This window comes from Aphelocoma coerulescens, chromosome 1A, assembly GCF_041296385.1.
Source record: "Aphelocoma coerulescens isolate FSJ_1873_10779 chromosome 1A, UR_Acoe_1.0, whole genome shotgun sequence".
Classification (NCBI taxonomy): Eukaryota; Metazoa; Chordata; class Aves; order Passeriformes; family Corvidae; genus Aphelocoma; species Aphelocoma coerulescens.
Window position 1 is genome coordinate 367623 of NC_091014.1, and position 24733 is coordinate 392355.

Consider the following 24733-nt stretch of genomic DNA (forward strand, 5'->3'; position numbering starts at 1 on the left):
GGGCAGGAAGGGAACTTTGGAAATCGGCTGCTTTCCCCCAGAAAGCATCACTCGCATCAAGAGCAAAGGTTGGTTTGGGTGTGAGCACTTGAAATAACTTGGAAAGAGAAGATTTCACCTTTTGCTGCTTCTTTCTTTCTTTCTTTCAGATGCTGGGATTGCCTCTGTGGACATGTGCTGAGCTCTCCCCGCAGGGAACTGTCAGCCCTGAATGCCTGTGCAATAACTGCAGCTGCCCAGGCAGGCACAGGAAACTATTCCACACATTAAATTGCCATGACCTGAGGCACTCCTGGAGAGAGTGTAGAGAGTTACAGCACTGATCCTGCTCCTTGCTTTCCCAGTAGTGCATGAACATGATTTCATCCTGATCCTGATCATTCCAAGGACAATAACCACTGAGGTGCCACTGACGATGCCACTTTTCTGACGGGCCTGGCCCAGAACTGTAGCCCGGCAGCATTCTGGGGGGGCAGTTCAGTTCCCCCTCCATTCCTAGACTCTGGGCCGTTCTAGGAGACATCTGATCCCTTTCCTAGGCTGCCACCACAGCCTAAGCTCCCACCCCCACTGGGCTGTGACGGCATCGGCGCACCCAAAGCCACCCGACGGCTCCGGCCCTGCCCATCAGGCCCGGCCAGGGGAGCTGAAATAAAGCCTGGAAATCTCAAGGGTAAACTGGCAGCACAACCGCAACCCTCCCTGGCTTGAGAGTAAAGAGGTGTCCCTGTTATTTACACACATCCAGGAACAATACTCCTCTAGAGGAATCTTGGATTTACTTTTTTATCAGTTGAACTGGCACAGCTGCCACCTGATGCCATTAAATTCTCCATCCCCACAATCCCTGGTTACCCTTGGCTGTGGGGTTTTGCTGTCCCACAGTTAGGAGGGAGCTCTGGCCAGCCTGATTGCCCAAGAGCATTCGAAATCCTAATCCTCACTTCTTTGACTAATGAATCTCTTAAAAGCCACTCTGCATTGTGCAGAAAAGCGCCTTGGTCCCACTGGGAGCTGCACATCTATAACAGCTGTTCTCGGTTATTCCAAGTGAGTAAAATAATTATTAAGGAAAAGAGGAAACAGTTAAACCAAACAACTTTTGCCTGATGTTTTCATCAGGAATGAGTTGGGAGCTAAGCAGCAAGGCCCTCAGGCACAGTGTCTGATATAAACTATATCTGTGCACACATAAAAAATGTTATATATATATATAGATATCTATGTGCCCTAATATATGACATAATTTACATTACGGAGTTATGTAAGTCATAAATATCTGCCCTATCTATAACCACAATTTTTTTATCACAAACTACCTCTAATTTACCCCCCCACACCTGATTCTAGGAATGTAACATTTTTAGGGATCCTAAAATCAAACAGATGCAGGAAAATAAACCATGATTTTATCCCCTTAATTCCAAGATGTTTTCCTGGATGTGTACTGCTGGGTCTGTTTTTCTGTAAGATCTTGTGGCTTATCCCTGAAGTGCACTTGGCATTGTCAGGATCATGAAATCCATTTGGAATTTTACTGTCTCTGCAGTATCCAGTGAGGTGAGTTTTTCCAAAATTATTTCTCTCGGACCGAGCACATCTCCTCAAGTTCCTTCTCACTTTTTGCATCGTGGAAATGCAAAATGGGAAAAGATAAATGTGCAGCTCAACTGAAACAAGTAAAAAGCATTGTTTCCCTTCTTTCTTGTTTTGTCCTTAGAGCCTGTTGGAGTGCTGGCCTGGATTTGGGAGGAGCCAAGTAGCCTGGAGCAGTGAGGTTTTTCCTGTCAGAAATTCATGCTGGGGATGTTTTCCCTGGCTGTCCCAGGCCTTCCAGTGACTCTTTTTACCAGTAGCGCCCCGCCGTGAGTCCCTCGGTGCAGCTCTCTTAGTGACACGGGGCAGGGGCGGAGAGCCCTCTAGGTGCGGCTCCTCTGTGGCACTTTACCGTGTTCTATTTTATTTCATTGGTACCTCGCGCGTTGCGCCGGGCGGCTCATTCGGAGACATGCGCCGGCTCCCACAGCGCCCCGCCCGCCGCCGCTCCCCGGGGCCCTCCCCGCTGCTCTCGGGAGATCGCACACCGCAGGCGGCCCAAGCCCCGTCCCGCCGACGGCACTCGCCACCCGCCGCCCGCCGCCGCGTTCTCCCGCTGCCTACCGGCACGAAGCGGCGCTGCCGATGACGGAGCCGATGCGCGGCTGCCACGCCGCTTTCCCCGCGCCTCAGGGCCGGCGGCTTCGGCCCCACAGGGCGGCGTCCCCGCATCCGGGCCAGCCCGCGGAGCTCCTGCGCCCCCTTTTATACTCCGCACCCCCCTTTTCCCGCCACTGCCGCGCTGGGCTCCCCCCGCCTCAAAACCGCCCTGAAGCGCCCAAGGCGGGAAGGGCGCAGCCGCGACGGTGCCTCAGAGAAGCTCTTTTGGCGGCACGGGGCAGAGGCCACCCCTCCTGCAGTACCTTTATTGTACCTCTTTTACCATGCTCAGCATTTTATTCCCTATACGCCTCTCAGCCTTTCCCGTGCTGAGCTTTTTACCCAGCAGCGCTGCCCCGCCGGTCCCACGGTGCAGCTCTTTTAGTGACACGGGGCAGCGGCCATACCTGCTGCAGTACCTTTTGTTAATTTCTTAGACTATTGACAACATTTTATTCCGCTCACAGTTCCCAGCCTTTCCCGTACTGAGCTTTTTACCCAGCAGCGCTGCCCCGAAGGTCCCGCGGTGCAGCTCTTTTAGTGACACGGGGCAGCGGCCACTCCTGCTGCAGTACCTTTATTGTACCTCTTTTACCATGCTCAGCATTTTATTCCCTATACACCTCTCAGCCTTTCCCGTGCTGAGCTTTTTACCCAGCAGCGCTGCCCCGCCGGTCCCACGGTGCAGCTCTTTTAGTGACACGGGGCAGCGGCCATACCTGCTGCAGTACCTTTTGAATATTTCTTAGACCATTGTCAATATTTTATTCCCCTCACGCTTCCCTTTGTCAATATTTTATTCCGCTCACACTTCCCAGCCTTTCCCGTGCGGCTCTTTTTACCCAGCAGCGCTGCCCCGAAGGTCCCTCGGTGCAGCTCTCTTAGTGACACGGGGCAGGGGCGGAGAGCCCTCTAGGTGCGGCTCCTCTGTGGCACTTTACCGTGTTCTATTTTATTTCATTGGTACCTCGCGCATTGCGCCGGGCGGCTCATTCGGAGACATGCGCCGGCTCTCACAGCGCCCCGCCCGCCGCCGCTCCCCGGGGCCCTCCCCGCTGCTCTCGGGAGATCGCACACCGCAGGCGGCCCAAGCCCCGTCCCGCCGACGGCACTCGCCACCCGCCGCCCGCCGCCGCGTTCTCCCGCTGCCTACCGGCACGAAGCGGCGCTGCCGATGACGGAGCCGATGCGCGGCTGCCACGCCGCTTTCCCCGCGCCTCAGGGCCGGCGGCTTCGGCCCCACAGGGCGGCGTCCCCGCATCCGGGCCAGCCCGCGGAGCTCCTGCCGCCGCCGCCGCCGCCCCCCGACTGAGGGGCCGCGACGCCGGCGCCCCCTTTTATACTCCGCACCCCCCTTTTCCCGCCACTGCCGCGCTGGGCTCCCCCCGCCTCAAAACCGCCCTGAAGCGCCCAAGGCGGGAACGGCGCAGCCGCGACGGTGCCTCAGAGAAGCTCTTTTGGCGGCACGGGGCAGCGGCCACCCCCCCTGCAGTACCTTTATTGTACTTCTTTTATTATGCTCAGCATTTTATTCCCTATACACCTCTCAGCCTTTCCCGTGCTGAGCTTTTTACCCAGCAGCGCTGCCCCGCCGGTCCCACGGTGCAGCTCTTTTAGTGACACGGGGCAGCGGCCACTCCTGCTGCAGTACCTTTTGAATATTTCTTAGACCATTGTCAAAATTTTATTCCGCTCACACTTCCCTTTGTCAATATTTTATTCCGCTCACACTTCCCAGCATTTCCCGTGCGGCTCTTTTTACCCAGTAGCGCTGCCCCGAAGGTCCCTCGATGCAGCTCTTTTAGTGACACGGGGCAGCGGCCACTCCCGCTGCAGTACCTTTATTGTACCTCATTTACCATGCTCAGCATTTCATTCCCTTTACACCTCTCAGCCTTTCCCGTGCTGCTCTTTATAACCATTAGCACTGCCCCGCCGGTCCCACGGTGCAGCTCTTTTAGTGACACGGGGCAGCCGCCATACCTGCTGCAGTACCTTTTGAATATTTCTTAGACCATTGTCAACATTTTATTCCCCTCACACTTCCCATTGTCAACATTTTAATCCGCTCACACTTCTTAGCCTTTCCCGTGCTGAACTTTTTACCCAGCAGCGCTGCCCCAAAGGTCCCTCGGTGCAGCTCTTTTAGTGACACGGGGCAGCGGCCGCTCCTGCTGCAGTACCTTTATTGTACCTCTTTTACCGTGCTCAGCATTTTATTCCCTATACACCTCTCAGCCTTTCCCGTGCGGCTCTTTTTACCCAGCAGCGCTGCCCCAAAGGTCCCTCGATGCAGCTCTTTTAGTGACACGGGGCAGCGGCCACTCCTGCTGCAGTACCTTTATTGTACCTCTTTTACCATGCTCAGCATTTCATTCCCTTTACACCTCTCAGCCTTTCCCGTGCTGAGCTTTTTACCCAGCAGCGCTGCCCCGCCGGTCCCACGGTGCAGCTCTTTTAGTGACACGGGGCAGCGGCCATACCTGCTGCATTACCTTTTGAGTATTTCTTAGACCATTGTCAATATTTTATTCCCCTCACACTTCCCTTTGTCAATATTTTATTCCGCTCACACTTCCCAGCCTTTCCCGTTCGGCTCTTTTTACCCAGTAGCGCTGCCCCGAAGGTCCCTCGATGCAGCTCTTTTAGTGACACGGGGCAGCGGCCACTCCTGCTGCAGTACCTTTATTGTACCTCTTTTACCGTGCTCAGCATTTTATTCCCTATACACCTCTCAGCCTTTCCCGTGCGGCTCTTTTTACCCAGCAGCGCTGCCCCAAAGGTCCCACGGTGCAGCTCTTTTAGTGACACGGGGCAGCGGCCACTCCTGCTGCAGTACCTTTTGAATATTTCTTAGACCATTGTCAATATTTTATTCCCCTCACACTTCCCTTTGTCAATATTTTATTCCGCTCACACTTCCCAGCATTTCCCGGGCGGCTCTTTTTACCCAGTAGCGCTGCCCCGAAGGTCCCTCGATGCAGCTCTTTTAGTGACACGGGGCAGCGGCCACTCCCGCTGCAGTACCTTTATTGTACCTCTTTTACCATGCTCAGCATTTCATTCCCTTTACACCTCTCAGCCTTTCCCGTGCTGCTCTTTATAACCATTAGCACTGCCCCGCCGGTCCCACGGTGCAGCTCTTTTAGTGACACGGGGCAGCGGCCATACCTGCTGCAGTACCTTTTGAATATTTCTTAGACCATTGTCAACATTTTATTCCGCTCACACTTCTTAGCCTTTCCCGTGCTGAACTTTTTACCCAGCAGCGCTGCCCCGAAGGTCCCGCGGTGCAGCTCTTTTAGTGACACGGGGCAGCGGCCACTCCTGCTGCAGTACCTTTATTGTACCTCTTTTACCATGCTCAGCATTTCATTCCCTTTACACCTCTCAGCCTTTCCCGTGCTGAGCTTTTTACCCAGCAGCGCTGCCCCGCCGGTCCCACGGTGCAGCTCTTTTAGTGACACGGGGCAGCGGCCATACCTGCTGCATTACCTTTTGAGTATTTCTTAGACCATTGTCAATATTTTATTCCCCTCACACTTCCCTTTGTCAATATTTTATTCCGCTCACACTTCCCAGCCTTTCCCGTGCGGCTCTTTTTACCCAGTAGCGCTGCCCCGCCGGTCCCTCGATGCAGCTCTTTTAGTGACACGGGGCAGCGGCCACTCCTGCTGCAGTACCTTTATTGTACCTCTTTTACCGTGCTCAGCATTTTATTCCCTATACACCTCTCAGCCTTTCCCGTGCGGCTCTTTTTACCCAGCAGCGCTGCCCCAAAGGTCCCGCGGTGCAGCTCTTTTAGTGACACGGGGCAGCGGCCATACCTGCTGCAGTACCTTTTGAATATTTCTTAGACCATTGTCAATATTTTATTCCCCTCACGCTTCCCTTTGTCAATATTTTATTCCGCTCACACTTCCCAGCCTTTCCCGTGCGGCTCTTTTTACCCAGCAGCGCTGCCCCGAAGGTCCCTCGGTGCAGCTCTCTTAGTGACACGGGGCAGGGGCGGAGAGCCCTCTAGGTGCGGCTCCTCTGTGGCACTTTACCGTGTTCTATTTTATTTCATTGGTACCTCGCGCATTGCGCCGGGCGGCTCATTCGGAGACATGCGCCGGCTCTCACAGCGCCCCGCCCGCCGCCGCTCCCCGGGGCCCTCCCCGCTGCTCTCGGGAGATCGCACACCGCAGGCGGCCCAAGCCCCGTCCCGCCGACGGCACTCGCCACCCGCCGCCCGCCGCCGCGTTCTCCCGCTGCCTACCGGCACGAAGCGGCGCTGCCGATGACGGAGCCGATGCGCGGCTGCCACGCCGCTTTCCCCGCGCCTCAGGGCCGGCGGCTTCGGCCCCACAGGGCGGCGTCCCCGCATCCGGGCCAGCCCGCGGAGCTCCTGCCGCCGCCGCCGCCGCCCCCCGACTGAGGGGCCGCGACGCCGGCGCCCCCTTTTATACTCCGCACCCCCCTTTTCCCGCCACTGCCGCGCTGGGCTCCCCCCGCCTCAAAACCGCCCTGAAGCGCCCAAGGCGGGAACGGCGCAGCCGCGACGGTGCCTCAGAGAAGCTCTTTTGGCGGCACGGGGCAGCGGCCACCCCCCCTGCAGTACCTTTATTGTACTTCTTTTATTATGCTCAGCATTTTATTCCCTATACACCTCTCAGCCTTTCCCGTGCTGAGCTTTATAACCAGCAGCGCTGCCCCGCCGGTCCCACGGTGCAGCTCTTTTAGTGACACGGGGCAGCGGCCACTCCTGCTGCAGTACCTTTATTGTACCTCTTTTACCGTGCTCAGCATTTTATTCCCTATACACCTCTCAGCCTTTCCCGTGCGGCTCTTTTTACCCAGCAGCGCTGCCCCAAAGGTCCCGCGGTGCAGCTCTTTTAGTGACACGGGGCAGCGGCCACTCCCGCTGCAGTACCTTTATTGTACCTCATTTACCATGCTCAGCATTTCATTCCCTTTACACCTCTCAGCCTTTCCCGTGCTGCTCTTTATAACCATTAGCACTGCCCCGCCGGTCCCACGGTGCAGCTCTTTTAGTGACACGGGGCAGCGGCCATACCTGCTGCAGTACCTTTTGAGTATTTCTTAGACCATTGTCAACATTTTATTCCGCTCACACTTCTTAGCCTTTCCCGTGCTGAACTTTTTACCCAGCAGCGCTGCCCCGAAGGTCCCGCGGTGCAGCTCTTTTAGTGACACGGGGCAGCGGCCACTCCTGCTGCAGTACCTTTATTGTACCTCTTTTACCATGCTCAGCATTTCATTCCCTTTACACCTCTCAGCCTTTCCCGTGCTGAGCTTTTTACCCAGCAGCGCTGCCCCGCCGGTCCCACGGTGCAGCTCTTTTAGTGACACGGGGCAGCGGCCATACCTGCTGCATTACCTTTTGAGTATTTCTTAGACCATTGTCAATATTTTATTCCCCTCACACTTCCCTTTGTCAATATTTTATTCCGCTCACACTTCCCAGCCTTTCCCGTGCGGCTCTTTTTACCCAGTAGCGCTGCCCCGCCGGTCCCTCGATGCAGCTCTTTTAGTGACACGGGGCAGCGGCCACTCCTGCTGCAGTACCTTTATTGTACCTCTTTTACCGTGCTCAGCATTTTATTCCCTATACACCTCTCAGCCTTTCCCGTGCGGCTCTTTTTACCCAGCAGCGCTGCCCCAAAGGTCCCGCGGTGCAGCTCTTTTAGTGACACGGGGCAGCGGCCACTCCTGCTGCAGTACCTTTATTGTACCTCTTTTACCATGCTCAGCATTTTATTCCCTTTACACCTCTCAGCCTTTCCCGTGCTGAGCTTTTTACCCAGCAGCGCTGCCCCGCCGGTCCCACGGTGCAGCTCTTTTAGTGACACGGGGCAGCGGCCACTCCTGCTGCAGTACCTTTATTGTACCTCTTTTACCATGCTCAGCATTTTATTCCCTTTACACCTCTCAGCCTTTCCCGTGCTGAGCTTTTTACCCAGCAGCGCTGCCCCGCCGGTCCCACGGTGCAGCTCTTTTAGTGACACGGGGCAGCGGCCATACCTGCTGCATTACCTTTTGAGTATTTCTTAGACCATTGTCAATATTTTATTCCCCTCACACTTCCCTTTGTCAATATTTTATTCCGCTCACACTTCCCAGCCTTTCCCGTTCGGCTCTTTTTACCCAGCAGCGCTGCCCCGCCGGTCCCACGGTGCAGCTCTTTTAGTGACACGGGGCAGCGGCCACTCCTGCTGCAGTACCTTTATTGTACCTCTTTTACCATGCTCAGCATTTCATTCCCTTTACACCTCTCAGCCTTTCCCGTGCTGCTCTGTATAACCATTAGCACTGCCCCGCCGGTCCCACGGTGCAGCTCTTTTAGTGACACGGGGCAGCGGCCATACCTGCTGCAGTACCTTTTGAATATTTCTTAGACCATTGTCAACATTTTATTCCCCTCACACTTCCCATTGTCAACATTTTAATCCGCTCACACTTCTTAGCCTTTCCCGTGCTGAGCTTTTTACCCAGCAGCGCTGCCCCGCCGGTCCCACGGTGCAGCTCTTTTAGTGACACGGGGCAGCGGCCATACCTGCTGCATTACCTTTTGAGTATTTCTTAGACCATTGTCAATATTTTATTCCCCTCACACTTCCCTTTGTCAATATTTTATTCCGCTCACACTTCCCAGCCTTTCCCGTTCGGCTCTTTTTACCCAGTAGCGCTGCCCCGAAGGTCCCTCGATGCAGCTCTTTTAGTGACACGGGGCAGCGGCCACTCCTGCTGCAGTACCTTTATTGTACCTCTTTTACCGTGCTCAGCATTTTATTCCCTATACACCTCTCAGCCTTTCCCGTGCGGCTCTTTTTACCCAGCAGCGCTGCCCCAAAGGTCCCGCGGTGCAGCTCTTTTAGTGACACGGGGCAGCGGCCACTCCCGCTGCAGTACCTTTATTGTACCTCATTTACCATGCTCAGCATTTCATTCCCTTTACACCTCTCAGCCTTTCCCGTGCTGCTCTTTATAACCATTAGCACTGCCCCGCCGGTCCCACGGTGCAGCTCTTTTAGTGACACGGGGCAGCGGCCATACCTGCTGCAGTACCTTTTGAGTATTTCTTAGACCATTGTCAACATTTTATTCCGCTCACACTTCTTAGCCTTTCCCGTGCTGAACTTTTTACCCAGCAGCGCTGCCCCGAAGGTCCCGCGGTGCAGCTCTTTTAGTGACACGGGGCAGCGGCCACTCCTGCTGCAGTACCTTTATTGTACCTCTTTTACCATGCTCAGCATTTTATTCCCTTTACACCTCTCAGCCTTTCCCGTGCTGAGCTTTTTACCCAGCAGCGCTGCCCCGCCGGTCCCACGGTGCAGCTCTTTTAGTGACACGGGGCAGCGGCCATACCTGCTGCAGTACCTTTTGAGTATTTCTTAGACCATTGTCAATATTTTATTCCCCTCACACTTCCCTTTGTCAATATTTTATTCCGCTCACACTTCCCAGCCTTTCCCGTTCGGCTCTTTTTACCCAGTAGCGCTGCCCCGAAGGTCCCTCGATGCAGCTCTTTTAGTGACACGGGGCAGCGGCCACTCCTGCTGCAGTACCTTTATTGTACCTCTTTTACCGTGCTCAGCATTTTATTCCCTATACACCTCTCAGCCTTTCCCGTGCGGCTCTTTTTACCCAGCAGCGCTGCCCCAAAGGTCCCGCGGTGCAGCTCTTTTAGTGACACGGGGCAGCGGCCATACCTGCTGCAGTACCTTTTGAATATTTCTTAGACCATTGTCAATATTTTATTCCCCTCACACTTCCCTTTGTCAATATTTTATTCCGCTCACACTTCCCAGCCTTTCCCGTGCGGCTCTTTTTACCCAGCAGCGCTGCCCCGAAGGTCCCTCGGTGCAGCTCTCTTAGTGACACGGGGCAGGGGCGGAGAGCCCTCTAGGTGCGGCTCCTCTGTGGCACTTTACCGTGTTCTATTTTATTTCATTGGTACCTCGCGCATTGCGCCGGGCGGCTCATTCGGAGACATGCGCCGGCTCTCACAGCGCCCCGCCCGCCGCCGCTCCCCGGGGCCCTCCCCGCTGCTCTCGGGAGATCGCACACCGCAGGCGGCCCAAGCCCCGTCCCGCCGACGGCACTCGCCACCCGCCGCCCGCCGCCGCGTTCTCCCGCTGCCTACCGGCACGAAGCGGCGCTGCCGATGACGGAGCCGATGCGCGGCTGCCACGCCGCTTTCCCCGCGCCTCAGGGCCGGCGGCTTCGGCCCCACAGGGCGGCGTCCCCGCATCCGGGCCAGCCCGCGGAGCTCCTGCCGCCGCCGCCGCCGCCCCCCGACTGAGGGGCCGCGACGCCGGCGCCCCCTTTTATACTCCGCACCCCCCTTTTCCCGCCACTGCCGCGCTGGGCTCCCCCCGCCTCAAAACCGCCCTGAAGCGCCCAAGGCGGGAACGGCGCAGCCGCGACGGTGCCTCAGAGAAGCTCTTTTGGCGGCACGGGGCAGCGGCCACCCCCCCTGCAGTACCTTTATTGTACTTCTTTTATTATGCTCAGCATTTTATTCCCTATACACCTCTCAGCCTTTCCCGTGCTGAGCTTTATAACCAGCAGCGCTGCCCCGAAGGTCCCACGGTGCAGCTCTTTTAGTGACACGGGGCAGCGGCCACTCCTGCTGCAGTACCTTTTGAATATTTCTTAGACCATTGTCAATATTTTATTCCCCTCACACTTCCCTTTGTCAATATTTTATTCCGCTCACACTTCCCAGCCTTTCCCGTGCGGCTCTTTTTACCCAGCAGCGCTGCCCCGCCGGTCCCACGGTGCAGCTCTTTTAGTGACACGGGGCAGCGGCCACTCCTGCTGCAGTACCTTTTGAATATTTCTTAGACCATTGTCAAAATTTTATTCCGCTCACACTTCTTAGCCTTTCCCGTGCGGCTCTTTTTACCCAGCAGCGCTGCCCCGCCGGTCCCACGGTGCAGCTCTTTCAGTGACACGGGGCTGCTGCCACTCCTGCTGCAGTACCTTTTGAATATTTCTTAGACCATTGTCAACATTTTATTCAACTCAAAAGTCCCCTTGTCAATATTTATTCCGCTCACACTTCTCAGCCTTTCCCGTGCTGAGCTTTTTACCCAGCAGCGCTGCCCCGAAGGTCCCACGGTGCAGATCTTTTAGTGACACGGGGCAGCGGCACACCTTCTGCAGTACCTTTATTGTACCTCTTTTACCATGCTCAGCATTTTATTCCCTTTACACCTCTCAGCCTTTCCCGTGCTGAGCTTTTTACCCAGCAGCGCTGCCCCGCCGGTCCCACGGTGCAGCTCTTTTAGTGACACGGGGCAGCGGCCACTCCTGCTGCAGTACCTTTATTGTACCTCTTTTACCATGCTCAGCATTTTATTCCCTTTACACCTCTCAGCCATTCCCGTGCTGAGCTTTATAACCAGCAGCGCTGCCCCGCCGGTCCCACGGTGCAGCTCTTTTAGTGACACGGGGCAGCGGCCATACCTGCTGCATTACCTTTTGAGTATTTCTTAGACCATTGTCAATATTTTATTCCCCTCACACTTCTTAGCCTTTCCCGTGCTGAACTTTTTACCCAGCAGCGCTGCCCCGAAGGTCCCGCGGTGCAGCTCTTTTAGTGACACGGGGCAGCGGCCACTCCTGCTGCAGTACCTTTATTGTACCTCTTTTACCATGCTCAGCATTTTATTCCCTTTACACCTCTCAGCCTTTCCCGTGCTGAGCTTTTTACCCAGCAGCGCTGCCCCGCCGGTCCCACGGTGCAGCTCTTTTAGTGACACGGGGCAGCGGCCATACCTGCTGCAGTACCTTTTGAGTATTTCTTAGACCATTGTCAATATTTTATTCCCCTCACACTTCCCTTTGTCAATATTTTATTCCGCTCACACTTCCCAGCCTTTCCCGTTCGGCTCTTTTTACCCAGTAGCGCTGCCCCGAAGGTCCCTCGATGCAGCTCTTTTAGTGACACGGGGCAGCGGCCACTCCTGCTGCAGTACCTTTATTGTACCTCTTTTACCGTGCTCAGCATTTTATTCCCTATACACCTCTCAGCCTTTCCCGTGCGGCTCTTTTTACCCAGCAGCGCTGCCCCAAAGGTCCCGCGGTGCAGCTCTTTTAGTGACACGGGGCAGCGGCCATACCTGCTGCAGTACCTTTTGAATATTTCTTAGACCATTGTCAATATTTTATTCCCCTCACGCTTCCCTTTGTCAATATTTTATTCCGCTCACACTTCCCAGCCTTTCCCGTGCGGCTCTTTTTACCCAGCAGCGCTGCCCCGAAGGTCCCTCGGTGCAGCTCTCTTAGTGACACGGGGCAGGGGCGGAGAGCCCTCTAGGTGCGGCTCCTCTGTGGCACTTTACCGTGTTCTATTTTATTTCATTGGTACCTCGCGCATTGCGCCGGGCGGCTCATTCGGAGACATGCGCCGGCTCTCACAGCGCCCCGCCCGCCGCCGCTCCCCGGGGCCCTCCCCGCTGCTCTCGGGAGATCGCACACCGCAGGCGGCCCAAGCCCCGTCCCGCCGACGGCACTCGCCACCCGCCGCCCGCCGCCGCGTTCTCCCGCTGCCTACCGGCACGAAGCGGCGCTGCCGATGACGGAGCCGATGCGCGGCTGCCACGCCGCTTTCCCCGCGCCTCAGGGCCGGCGGCTTCGGCCCCACAGGGCGGCGTCCCCGCATCCGGGCCAGCCCGCGGAGCTCCTGCCGCCGCCGCCGCCGCCCCCCGACTGAGGGGCCGCGACGCCGGCGCCCCCTTTTATACTCCGCACCCCCCTTTTCCCGCCACTGCCGCGCTGGGCTCCCCCCGCCTCAAAAACGCCCTGAAGCGCCCAAGGCGGGAACGGCGCAGCCGCGACGGTGCCTCAGAGAAGCTCTTTTGGCGGCACGGGGCAGCGGCCACCCCCCCTGCAGTACCTTTATTGTACTTCTTTTATTATGCTCAGCATTTTATTCCCTATACACCTCTCAGCCTTTCCCGTGCTGAGCTTTATAACCAGCAGCGCTGCCCCGCCGGTCCCACGGTGCAGCTCTTTTAGTGACACGGGGCAGCGGCCACTCCCGCTGCAGTACCTTTTGAGTATTTCTTAGACCATTGTCAATATTTTATTCCCCTCACACTTCCCTTTGTCAATATTTTATTCCGCTCACACTTCCCAGCCTTTCCCGTTCGGCTCTTTTTACCCAGTAGCGCTGCCCCGAAGGTCCCTCGATGCAGCTCTTTTAGTGACACGGGGCAGCGGCCACTCCTGCTGCAGTACCTTTATTGTACCTCTTTTACCGTGCTCAGCATTTTATTCCCTTTACACCTCTCAGCCTTTCCCGTGCTGCTCTTTATAACCATTAGCACTGCCCCGCCGGTCCCACGGTGCAGCTCTTTTAGTGACACGGGGCAGCGGCCATACCTGCTGCAGTACCTTTTGAATATTTCTTAGACCATTGTCAACATTTTATTCCGCTCACACTTCTTAGCCTTTCCCGTGCTGAACTTTTTACCCAGCAGCGCTGCCCCGAAGGTCCCGCGGTGCAGCTCTTTTAGTGACACGGGGCAGCGGCCACTCCTGCTGCAGTACCTTTATTGTACCTCTTTTACCATGCTCAGCATTTTATTCCCTTTACACCTCTCAGCCTTTCCCGTGCTGAGCTTTTTACCCAGCAGCGCTGCCCCGCCGGTCCCACGGTGCAGCTCTTTTAGTGACACGGGGCAGCGGCCACTCCTGCTGCAGTACCTTTATTGTACCTCTTTTACCATGCTCAGCATTTTATTCCCTTTACACCTCTCAGCCTTTCCCGTGCTGAGCTTTTTACCCAGCAGCGCTGCCCCGCCGGTCCCACGGTGCAGCTCTTTTAGTGACACGGGGCAGCGGCCATACCTGCTGCATTACCTTTTGAGTATTTCTTAGACCATTGTCAATATTTTATTCCCCTCACACTTCCCTTTGTCAATATTTTATTCCGCTCACACTTCCCAGCCTTTCCCGTTCGGCTCTTTTTACCCAGCAGCGCTGCCCCGCCGGTCCCACGGTGCAGCTCTTTTAGTGACACGGGGCAGCGGCCACTCCTGCTGCAGTACCTTTATTGTACCTCTTTTACCATGCTCAGCATTTCATTCCCTTTACACCTCTCAGCCTTTCCCGTGCTGCTCTGTATAACCATTAGCACTGCCCCGCCGGTCCCACGGTGCAGCTCTTTTAGTGACACGGGGCAGCGGCCATACCTGCTGCAGTACCTTTTGAATATTTCTTAGACCATTGTCAACATTTTATTCCCCTCACACTTCCCATTGTCAACATTTTAATCCGCTCACACTTCTTAGCCTTTCCCGTGCTGAGCTTTTTACCCAGCAGCGCTGCCCCGCCGGTCCCACGGTGCAGCTCTTTTAGTGACACGGGGCAGCGGCCATACCTGCTGCATTACCTTTTGAGTATTTCTTAGACCATTGTCAATATTTTATTCCCCTCACACTTCCCTTTGTCAATATTTTATTCCGCTCACACTTCCCAGCCTTTCCCGTTCGGCTCTTTTTACCCAGCAGCGCTGCCCCGCCGGTCCCACGGTGCAGCTCTTTTAGTGACACGGGGCAGCGGCCATACCTGCTGCAGTACCTTTTGAATATTTCTTAGACCATTGTCAACATTTTATTCCCCTCACACTTCCCATTGTCAACATTTTAATCCGCTCACACTTCTTAGCCTTTCCCGTGCTGAGCTTTTTACCCAGCAGCGCTGCCCCGCCGGTCCCACAGTGCAGCTCTTTTAGTGACACGGGGCAGCGGCCATACCTGCTGCATTACCTTTTGAGTATTTCTTAGACCATTGTCAATATTTTATTCCCCTCACACTTCCCTTTGTCAATATTTTATTCCGCTCACACTTCCCAGCCTTTCCCGTTCGGCTCTTTTTACCCAGTAGCGCTGCCCCGAAGGTCCCTCGATGCAGCTCTTTTAGTGACACGGGGCAGCGGCCACTCCTGCTGCAGTACCTTTATTGTACCTCTTTTACCGTGCTCAGCATTTTATTCCCTATACACCTCTCAGCCTTTCCCGTGCGGCTCTTTTTACCCAGCAGCGCTGCCCCAAAGGTCCCGCGGTGCAGCTCTTTTAGTGACACGGGGCAGCGGCCACTCCCGCTGCAGTACCTTTATTGTACCTCATTTACCATGCTCAGCATTTCATTCCCTTTACACCTCTCAGCCTTTCCCGTGCTGCTCTTTATAACCATTAGCACTGCCCCGCCGGTCCCACGGTGCAGCTCTTTTAGTGACACGGGGCAGCGGCCATACCTGCTGCAGTACCTTTTGAATATTTCTTAGACCATTGTCAACATTTTATTCCGCTCACACTTCTTAGCCTTTCCCGTGCTGAACTTTTTACCCAGCAGCGCTGCCCCGAAGGTCCCGCGGTGCAGCTCTTTTAGTGACACGGGGCAGCGGCCACTCCTGCTGCAGTACCTTTATTGTACCTCTTTTACCATGCTCAGCATTTTATTCCCTTTACACCTCTCAGCCTTTCCCGTGCTGAGCTTTTTACCCAGCAGCGCTGCCCCGCCGGTCCCACGGTGCAGCTCTTTTAGTGACACGGGGCAGCGGCCATACCTGCTGCAGTACCTTTTGAGTATTTCTTAGACCATTGTCAATATTTTATTCCCCTCACACTTCCCTTTGTCAATATTTTATTCCGCTCACACTTCCCAGCCTTTCCCGTTCGGCTCTTTTTACCCAGTAGCGCTGCCCCGAAGGTCCCTCGATGCAGCTCTTTTAGTGACACGGGGCAGCGGCCACTCCTGCTGCAGTACCTTTATTGTACCTCTTTTACCGTGCTCAGCATTTTATTCCCTATACACCTCTCAGCCTTTCCCGTGCGGCTCTTTTTACCCAGCAGCGCTGCCCCAAAGGTCCCGCGGTGCAGCTCTTTTAGTGACACGGGGCAGCGGCCATACCTGCTGCAGTACCTTTTGAATATTTCTTAGACCATTGTCAATATTTTATTCCCCTCACGCTTCCCTTTGTCAATATTTTATTCCGCTCACACTTCCCAGCCTTTCCCGTGCGGCTCTTTTTACCCAGCAGCGCTGCCCCGAAGGTCCCTCGGTGCAGCTCTCTTAGTGACACGGGGCAGGGGCGGAGAGCCCTCTAGGTGCGGCTCCTCTGTGGCACTTTACCGTGTTCTATTTTATTTCATTGGTACCTCGCGCATTGCGCCGGGCGGCTCATTCGGAGACATGCGCCGGCTCTCACAGCGCCCCGCCCGCCGCCGCTCCCCGGGGCCCTCCCCGCTGCTCTCGGGAGATCGCACACCGCAGGCGGCCCAAGCCCCGTCCCGCCGACGGCACTCGCCACCCGCCGCCCGCCGCCGCGTTCTCCCGCTGCCTACCGGCACGAAGCGGCGCTGCCGATGACGGAGCCGATGCGCGGCTGCCACGCCGCTTTCCCCGCGCCTCAGGGCCGGCGGCTTCGGCCCCACAGGGCGGCGTCCCCGCATCCGGGCCAGCCCGCGGAGCTCCTGCCGCCGCCGCCGCCGCCCCCCGACTGAGGGGCCGCGACGCCGGCGCCCCCTTTTATACTCCGCACCCCCCTTTTCCCGCCACTGCCGCGCTGGGCTCCCCCCGCCTCAAAACCGCCCTGAAGCGCCCAAGGCGGGAACGGCGCAGCCGCGACGGTGCCTCAGAGAAGCTCTTTTGGCGGCACGGGGCAGCGGCCACCCCCCCTGCAGTACCTTTATTGTACTTCTTTTATTATGCTCAGCATTTTATTCCCTATACACCTCTCAGCCTTTCCCGTGCTGAGCTTTATAACCAGCAGCGCTGCCCCGAAGGTCCCACGGTGCAGCTCTTTTAGTGACACGGGGCAGCGGCCACTCCTGCTGCAGTACCTTTTGAATATTTCTTAGACCATTGTCAATATTTTATTCCCCTCACACTTCCCTTTGTCAATATTTTATTCCGCTCACACTTCCCAGCCTTTCCCGTGCGGCTCTTTTTACCCAGCAGCGCTGCCCCGCCGGTCCCACGGTGCAGCTCTTTTAGTGACACGGGGCAGCGGCCACTCCTGCTGCAGTACCTTTATTGTACCTCTTTTACCGTGCTCAGCATTTTATTCCCTTTACACCTCTCAGCCTTTCCCTTGCGGCTCTTTTTACCCAGCAGCGCTGCCCCAAAGGTCCCGCGGTGCAGCTCTTTTAGTGACACGGGGCAGCGGCCACTCCCGCTGCAGTACCTTTATTGTACCTCATTTACCATGCTCAGCATTTCATTCCCTTTACACCTCTCAGCCTTTCCCGTGCTGCTCTTTATAACCATTAGCACTGCCCCGCCGGTCCCACGGTGCAGCTCTTTTAGTGACACGGGGCAGCGGCCATACCTGCTGCAGTACCTTTTGAATATTTCTTAGACCATTGTCAACATTTTATTCCGCTCACACTTCTTAGCCTTTCCCGTGCTGAACTTTTTACCCAGCAGCGCTGCCCCGAAGGTCCCGCGGTGCAGCTCTTTTAGTGACACGGGGCAGCGGCCACTCCTGCTGCAGTACCTTTATTGTACCTCTTTTACCATGCTCAGCATTTTATTCCCTTTACACCTCTCAGCCTTTCCCGTGCTGAGCTTTTTACCCAGCAGCGCTGCCCCGCCGGTCCCACGGTGCAGCTCTTTTAGTGACACGAGGCAGCGGCCACTCCTGCTGCAGTACCTTTATTGTACCTCTTTTACCATGCTCAGCATTTTATTCCCTTTACACCTCTCAGCCTTTCCCGTGCTGAGCTTTTTACCCAGCAGCGCTGCCCCGCCGGTCCCACGGTGCAGCTCTTTTAGTGACACGGGGCAGCGGCCATACCTGCTGCAGTACCTTTTGAGTATTTCTTAGACCATTGTCAATATTTTATTCCCCTCACACTTCCCTTTGTCAATATTTTATTCCGCTCACACTTCCCAGCCTTTCCCGTTCGGCTCTTTTTACCCAGCAGCGCTGCCCCGCCGGTCCCACGGTGCAGCTCTTTTAGTGACACGGGGCAGCGGCCACTCCTGCTGCAGTACCTTTATTGTACCTCTTTTACCATGCTCAGCATTTCATTCCCTTTACACCTCTCAGCCTTTCCCGTGCTGCTCTGTATAACCATTAGCACTGCCCCGCCGGTCCCACGGTGCAGCTCTTTTAGTGACACGGGGCAGCGGCCATACCTGCTGCAGTACCTTTTGAATATTTCTTAGACCATTGTCAACATTTTATTCCCCTCACACTTCCCATTGTCAACATTTTAATCCGCTCACACTTCTTAGCCTTTCCCGTGCTGAGCTTTTTACCCAGCAGCGCTGCCCCGCCGGTCCCACGGTGCAGCTCTTTTAGTGACACGGGGCAGCGGCCATACCTGCTGCATTACCTTTTGAGTATTTCTTAGACCATTGTCAATATTTTATTCCCCTCACACTTCCCTTTGTCAATATTTTATTCCGCTCACACTTCCCAGCCTTTCCCGTTCGGCTCTTTTTACCCAGTAGCGCTGCCCCGAAGGTCCCTCGATGCAGCTCTTTTAGTGACACGGGGCAGCGGCCACTCCTGCTGCAGTACCTTTATTGTACCTCTTTTACCGTGCTCAGCATTTTATTCCCTATACACCTCTCAGCCTTTCCCGTGCGGCTCTTTTTACCCAGCAGCGCTGCCCCAAAGGTCCCGCGGTGCAGCTCTTTTAGTGACACGGGGCAGCGGCCACTCCCGCTGCAGTACCTTTATTGTACCTCATTTACCATGCTCAGCATTTCATTCCCTTTACACCTCTCAGCCTTTCCCGTGCTGCTCTTTATAACCATTAGCATTGCCCCGCCGGTCCCACGGTGCAGCTCTTTTAGTGACACGGGGCAGCGGCCATACCTGCTGCAGTACCTTTTGAGTATTTCTTAGACCATTGTCAACATTTTATTCCGCTCACACTTCTTAGCCTTTCCCGTGCTGAACTTTTTACCCAGCAGCGCTGCCCCGAAGGTCCCGCGGTGCAGCTCTTTTAGTGACACGGGGCAGCGGCCACTCCTGCTGCAGTACCTTTATTGTACCTCTTTTACCATGCTCAGCATTTTATTCCCTTTACACCTCTCAGCCTTTCCCGTGCTGAGCTTTTTACCCAGCAGCGCTGCCCCGCCGGTCCCACGGTGCAGCTCTTTTAGTGACACGGGGCAGCGGCCATACCTGCTGCATTACCTTTTGAGTATTTCTTAGACCATTGTCAATATTTTATTCCCCTCACACTTCCCTTTGTCAATATTTTATTCCGCTCACACTTCCCAGCCTTTCCCGTGCGGCTCTTTTTACCCAGTAGCGCTGCCCCGAAGGTCCCTCGATGCAGCTCTTTTAGTGACACGGGGCAGCGGCCACTCCTGCTGCAGTACCTTTATTGTACCTCTTTTACCGTGCTCAGCATTTTATTCCCTATACACCTCTCAGCCTTTCCCGTGCGGCTCTTTTTACCCAGCAGCGCTGCCCCAAAGGTCCCGCGGTGCAGCTCTTTTAGTGACACGGGGCAGCGGCCATACCTGCTGCAGTACCTTTTGAATATTTCTTAGACCATTGTCAATATTTTATTCCCCTCACGCTTCCCTTTGTCAATATTTTATTCCGCTCACACTTCCCAGCCTTTCCCGTGCGGCTCTTTTTACCCAGCAGCGCTGCCCCGAAGGTCCCTCGGTGCAGCTCTCTTAGTGACACGGGGCAGGGGCGGAGAGCCCTCTAGGTGCGGCTCCTCTGTGGCACTTTACCGTGTTCTATTTTATTTCATTGGTACCTCGCGCATTGCGCCGGGCGGCTCATTCGGAGACATGCGCCGGCTCTCACAGCGCCCCGCCCGCCGCCGCTCCCCGGGGCCCTCCCCGCTGCTCTCGGGAGATCGCACACCGCAGGCGGCCCAAGCCCCGTCCCGCCGACGGCACTCGCCACCCGCCGCCCGCCGCCGCGTTCTCCCGCTGCCTACCGGCACGAAGCGGCGCTGCCGATGACGGAGCCGATGCGCGGCTGCCACGCCGCTTTCCCCGCGCCTCAGGGCCGGCGGCTTCGGCCCCACAGGGCGGCGTCCCCGCATCCGGGCCAGCCCGCGGAGCTCCTGCCGCCGCCGCCGCCGCCCCCCGACTGAGGGGCCGCGACGCCGGCGCCCCCTTTTATACTCCGCACCCCCCTTTTCCCGCCACTGCCGCGCTGGGCTCCCCCCGCCTCAAAACCGCCCTGAAGCGCCCAAGGCGGGAACGGCGCAGCCGCGACGGTGCCTCAGAGAAGCTCTTTTGGCGGCACGGGGCAGCGGCCACCCCCCCTGCAGTACCTTTATTGTACTTCTTTTATTATGCTCAGCATTTTATTCCCTATACACCTCTCAGCCTTTCCCGTGCTGAGCTTTATAACCAGCAGCGCTGCCCCGAAGGTCCCACGGTGCAGCTCTTTTAGTGACACGGGGCAGCGGCCACTCCTGCTGCAGTACCTTTTGAATATTTCTTAGACCATTGTCAATATTTTATTCCCCTCACACTTCCCTTTGTCAATATTTTATTCCGCTCACACTTCCCAGCCTTTCCCGTGCGGCTCTTTTTACCCAGCAGCGCTGCCCCGCCGGTCCCACGGTGCAGCTCTTTCAGTGACACGGGGCTGCTGCCACTCCTGCTGCAGTACCTTTTGAATATTTCTTAGACCATTGTCAACATTTTATTCAAGTCAAAAGTCCCCTTGTCAATATTTATTCCGCTCACACTTCTCAGCCTTTCCCGTGCTGAGCTTTTTACCCAGCAGCGCTGCCCCGAAGGTCCCACGGTGCAGATCTTTTAGTGACACGGGGCAGCGGCACACCTTCTGCAGTACCTTTATTGTACCTCTTTTACCATGCTCAGCATTTTATTCCCTTTACACCTCTCAGCCTTTCCCGTTCGGCTCTTTTTACCCAGCAGCGCTGCCCCGCCGGTCCCACGGTGCAGCTCTTTTAGTGACACGGGGCAGCGGCCACTCCTGCTGCAGTACCTTTATTGTACCTCTTTTACCATGCTCAGCATTTTATTCCCTTTACACCTCTCAGCCATTCCCGTGCTGAGCTTTATAACCAGCAGCGCTGCCCCGCCGGTCCCACGGTGCAGCTCTTTTAGTGACACGGGGCAGCGGCCATACCTGCTGCATTACCTTTTGAGTATTTCTTAGACCATTGTCAATATTTTATTCCCCTCACACTTCTTAGCCTTTCCCGTGCTGAACTTTTTACCCAGCAGCGCTGCCCCGAAGGTCCCGCGGTGCAGCTCTTTTAGTGACACGGGGCAGCGGCCACTCCTGCTGCAGTACCTTTATTGTACCTCTTTTACCATGCTCAGCATTTTATTCCCTTTACACCTCTCAGCCTTTCCCGTGCTGAGCTTTTTACCCAGCAGCGCTGCCCCGCCGGTCCCACGGTGCAGCTCTTTTAGTGACACGGGGCAGCGGCCACTCCTGCTGCAGTACCTTTTGAGTATTTCTTAGACCATTGTCAATATTTTATTCCCCTCACACTTCCCTTTGTCAATATTTTATTCCGCTCACACTTCCCAGCCTTTCCCGTGCGGCTCTTTTTACCCCGTAGCGCTGCCCCGAACGTCCCTCGATGCAGCTCTTTTAGTGACACGGGGCAGCGGCCACTCCTGCTGCAGTACCTTTATTGTACCTCTTTTACCGTGCTCAGCATTTTATTCCCTATACACCTCTCAGCCTTTCCCGTGCGGCTCTTTTTACCCAGCAGCGCTGCCCCAAAGGTCCCGCGGTGCAGCTCTTTTAGTGACACGGGGCAGCGGCCATACCTGCTGCAGTACCTTTTGAATATTTCTTAGACCATTGTCAATATTTTATTCCCCTCACGCTTCCCTTTGTCAATATTTTATTCCGCTCACACTTCCCAGCCTTTCCCGTGCGGCTCTTTTTACCCAGCAGCGCTGCCCCGAAGGTTCCTCGGTGCAGCTCTCTTAGTGACACGGGGCAGGGGCGGAGAGCCCTCTAGGTGCGGCTCCTCTGTGGCACTTTACCGTGTTCTATTTTATTTCATTGGTACCTCGCGCATTGCGCCGGGCGGCTCATTCGGAGACATGCGCCGGCTCTCACAGCGCCCCGCCCGCCGCCGCTCCCCGGGGCCCTCCCCGCTGCTCTCGGGAGATCGCACACCGCAGGCGGCCCAAGCCCCGTCCCGCCGACGGCACTCGCCACCCGCCGCCCGCCGCCGCGTTCTCCCGCTGCCTACCGGCACGAAGCGGCGCTGCCGATGACGGAGCCGATGCGCGGCTGCCACGCCGCTTTCCCCGCGCCTCAGGGCCGGCGGCTTCGGCCCCACAGGGCGGCGTCCCCGCATCCGGGCCAGCCCGCGGAGCTCCTGCCGCCGCCGCCGCCGCCCCCCGACTGAGGGGCCGCGACGCCGGCGCCCCCTTTTATACTCCGCACCCCCCTTTTCCCGCCACTGCCGCGCTGGGCTCCCCCCGCCTCAAAACCGCCCTGAAGCGCCCAAGGCGGGAACGGCGCAGCCGCGACGGTGCCTCAGAGAAGCTCTTTTGGCGGCACGGGGCAGCGGCCACCCCCCCTGCAGTACCTTTATTGTACTTCTTTTATTATGCTCAGCATTTTATTCCCTATACACCTCTCAGCCTTTCCCGTGCTGAGCTTTATAACCAGCAGCGCTGCCCCGAAGGTCCCACGGTGCAGCTCTTTTAGTGACACGGGGCAGCGGCCACTCCTGCTGCAGTACCTTTTGAATATTTCTTAGACCATTGTCAATATTTTATTCCCCTCACACTTCCCTTTGTCAATATTTTATTCCGCTCACACTTCCCAGCCTTTCCCGTGCGGCTCTTTTTACCCAGCAGCGCTGCCCCGAAGGTCCCTCGATGCAGCTCTTTTAGTGACACGGGGCAGCGGCCACTCCTGCTGCAGTACCTTTATTGTACCTCTTTTACCATGCTCAGCATTTTATTCCCTTTACACCTCTCAGCCATTCCCGTGCTGAGCTTTATAACCAGCAGCGCTGCCCCGCCGGTCCCACGGTGCAGCTCTTTTAGTGACACGGGGCAGCGGCCATACCTGCTGCATTGCCTTTTGAGTATTTCTTAGACCATTGTCAATATTTTATTCCCCTCACACTTCCCTTTGTCAATATTTTATTCCGCTCACACTTCCCAGCCTTTCCCGTTCGGCTCTTTTTACCCAGTAGCGCTGCCCCGAAGGTCCCTCGATGCAGCTCTTTTAGTGACACGGGGCAGCGGCCACTCCTGCTGCAGTACCTTTATTGTACCTCTTTTACCGTGCTCAGCATTTTATTCCCTATACACCTCTCAGCCTTTCCCGTGCGGCTCTTTTTACCCAGCAGCGCTGCCCCGAAGGTCCCGCGGTGCAGCTCTTTTAGTGACACGGGGCAGCGGCCATACCTGCTGCAGTACCTTTTGAATATTTCTTAGACCATTGTCAATATTTTATTCCTCTCACGCTTCCCTTTGTCAATATTTTATTCCGCTCACACTTCCCAGCCTTTCCCGTGCGGCTCTTTTTACCCAGCAGCGCTGCCCCGAAGGTCCCTCGGTGCAGCTCTCTTAGTGACACGGGGCAGGGGCGGAGAGCCCTCTAGGTGCGGCTCCTCTGTGGCACTTTACCGTGTTCTATTTTATTTCATTGGTACCTCGCGCATTGCGCCGGGCGGCTCATTCGGAGACATGCGCCGGCTCTCACAGCGCCCCGCCCGCCGCCGCTCCCCGGGGCCCTCCCCGCTGCTCTCGGGAGATCGCACACCGCAGGCGGCCCAAGCCCCGTCCCGCCGACGGCACTCGCCACCCGCCGCCCGCCGCCGCGTTCTCCCGCTGCCTACCGGCACGAAGCGGCGCTGCCGATGACGGAGCCGATGCGCGGCTGCCACGCCGCTTTCCCCGCGCCTCAGGGCCGGCGGCTTCGGCCCCACAGGGCGGCGTCCCCGCATCCGGGCCAGCCCGCGGAGCTCCTGCCGCCGCCGCCGCCGCCCCCCGACTGAGGGGCCGCGACGCCGGCGCCCCCTTTTATACTCCGCACCCCCCTTTTCCCGCCACTGCCGCGCTGGGCTCCCCCCGCCTCAAAACCGCCCTGAAGCGCCCAAGGCGGGAACGGCGCAGCCGCGACGGTGCCTCAGAGAAGCTCTTTTGGCGGCACGGGGCAGCGGCCACCCCCCCTGCAGTACCTTTATTGTACTTCTTTTATTATGCTCAGCATTTTATTCCCTATACACCTCTCAGCCTTTCCCGTGCTGAGCTTTATAACCAGCAGCGCTGCCCCGAAGGTCCCACGGTGCAGCTCTTTTAGTGACACGGGGCAGCGGCCACTCCTGCTGCAGTACCTTTTGAATATTTCTTAGACCATTGTCAATATTTTATTCCCCTCACACTTCCCTTTGTCAATATTTTATTCCGCTCACACTTCCCAGCCTTTCCCGTTCGGCTCTTTTTACCCAGTAGCGCTGCCCCGAAGGTCCCTCGATGCAGCTCTTTTAGTGACACGGGGCAGCGGCCACTCCTGCTGCAGTACCTTTATTGTACCTCTTTTACCGTGCTCAGCATTTTATTCCCT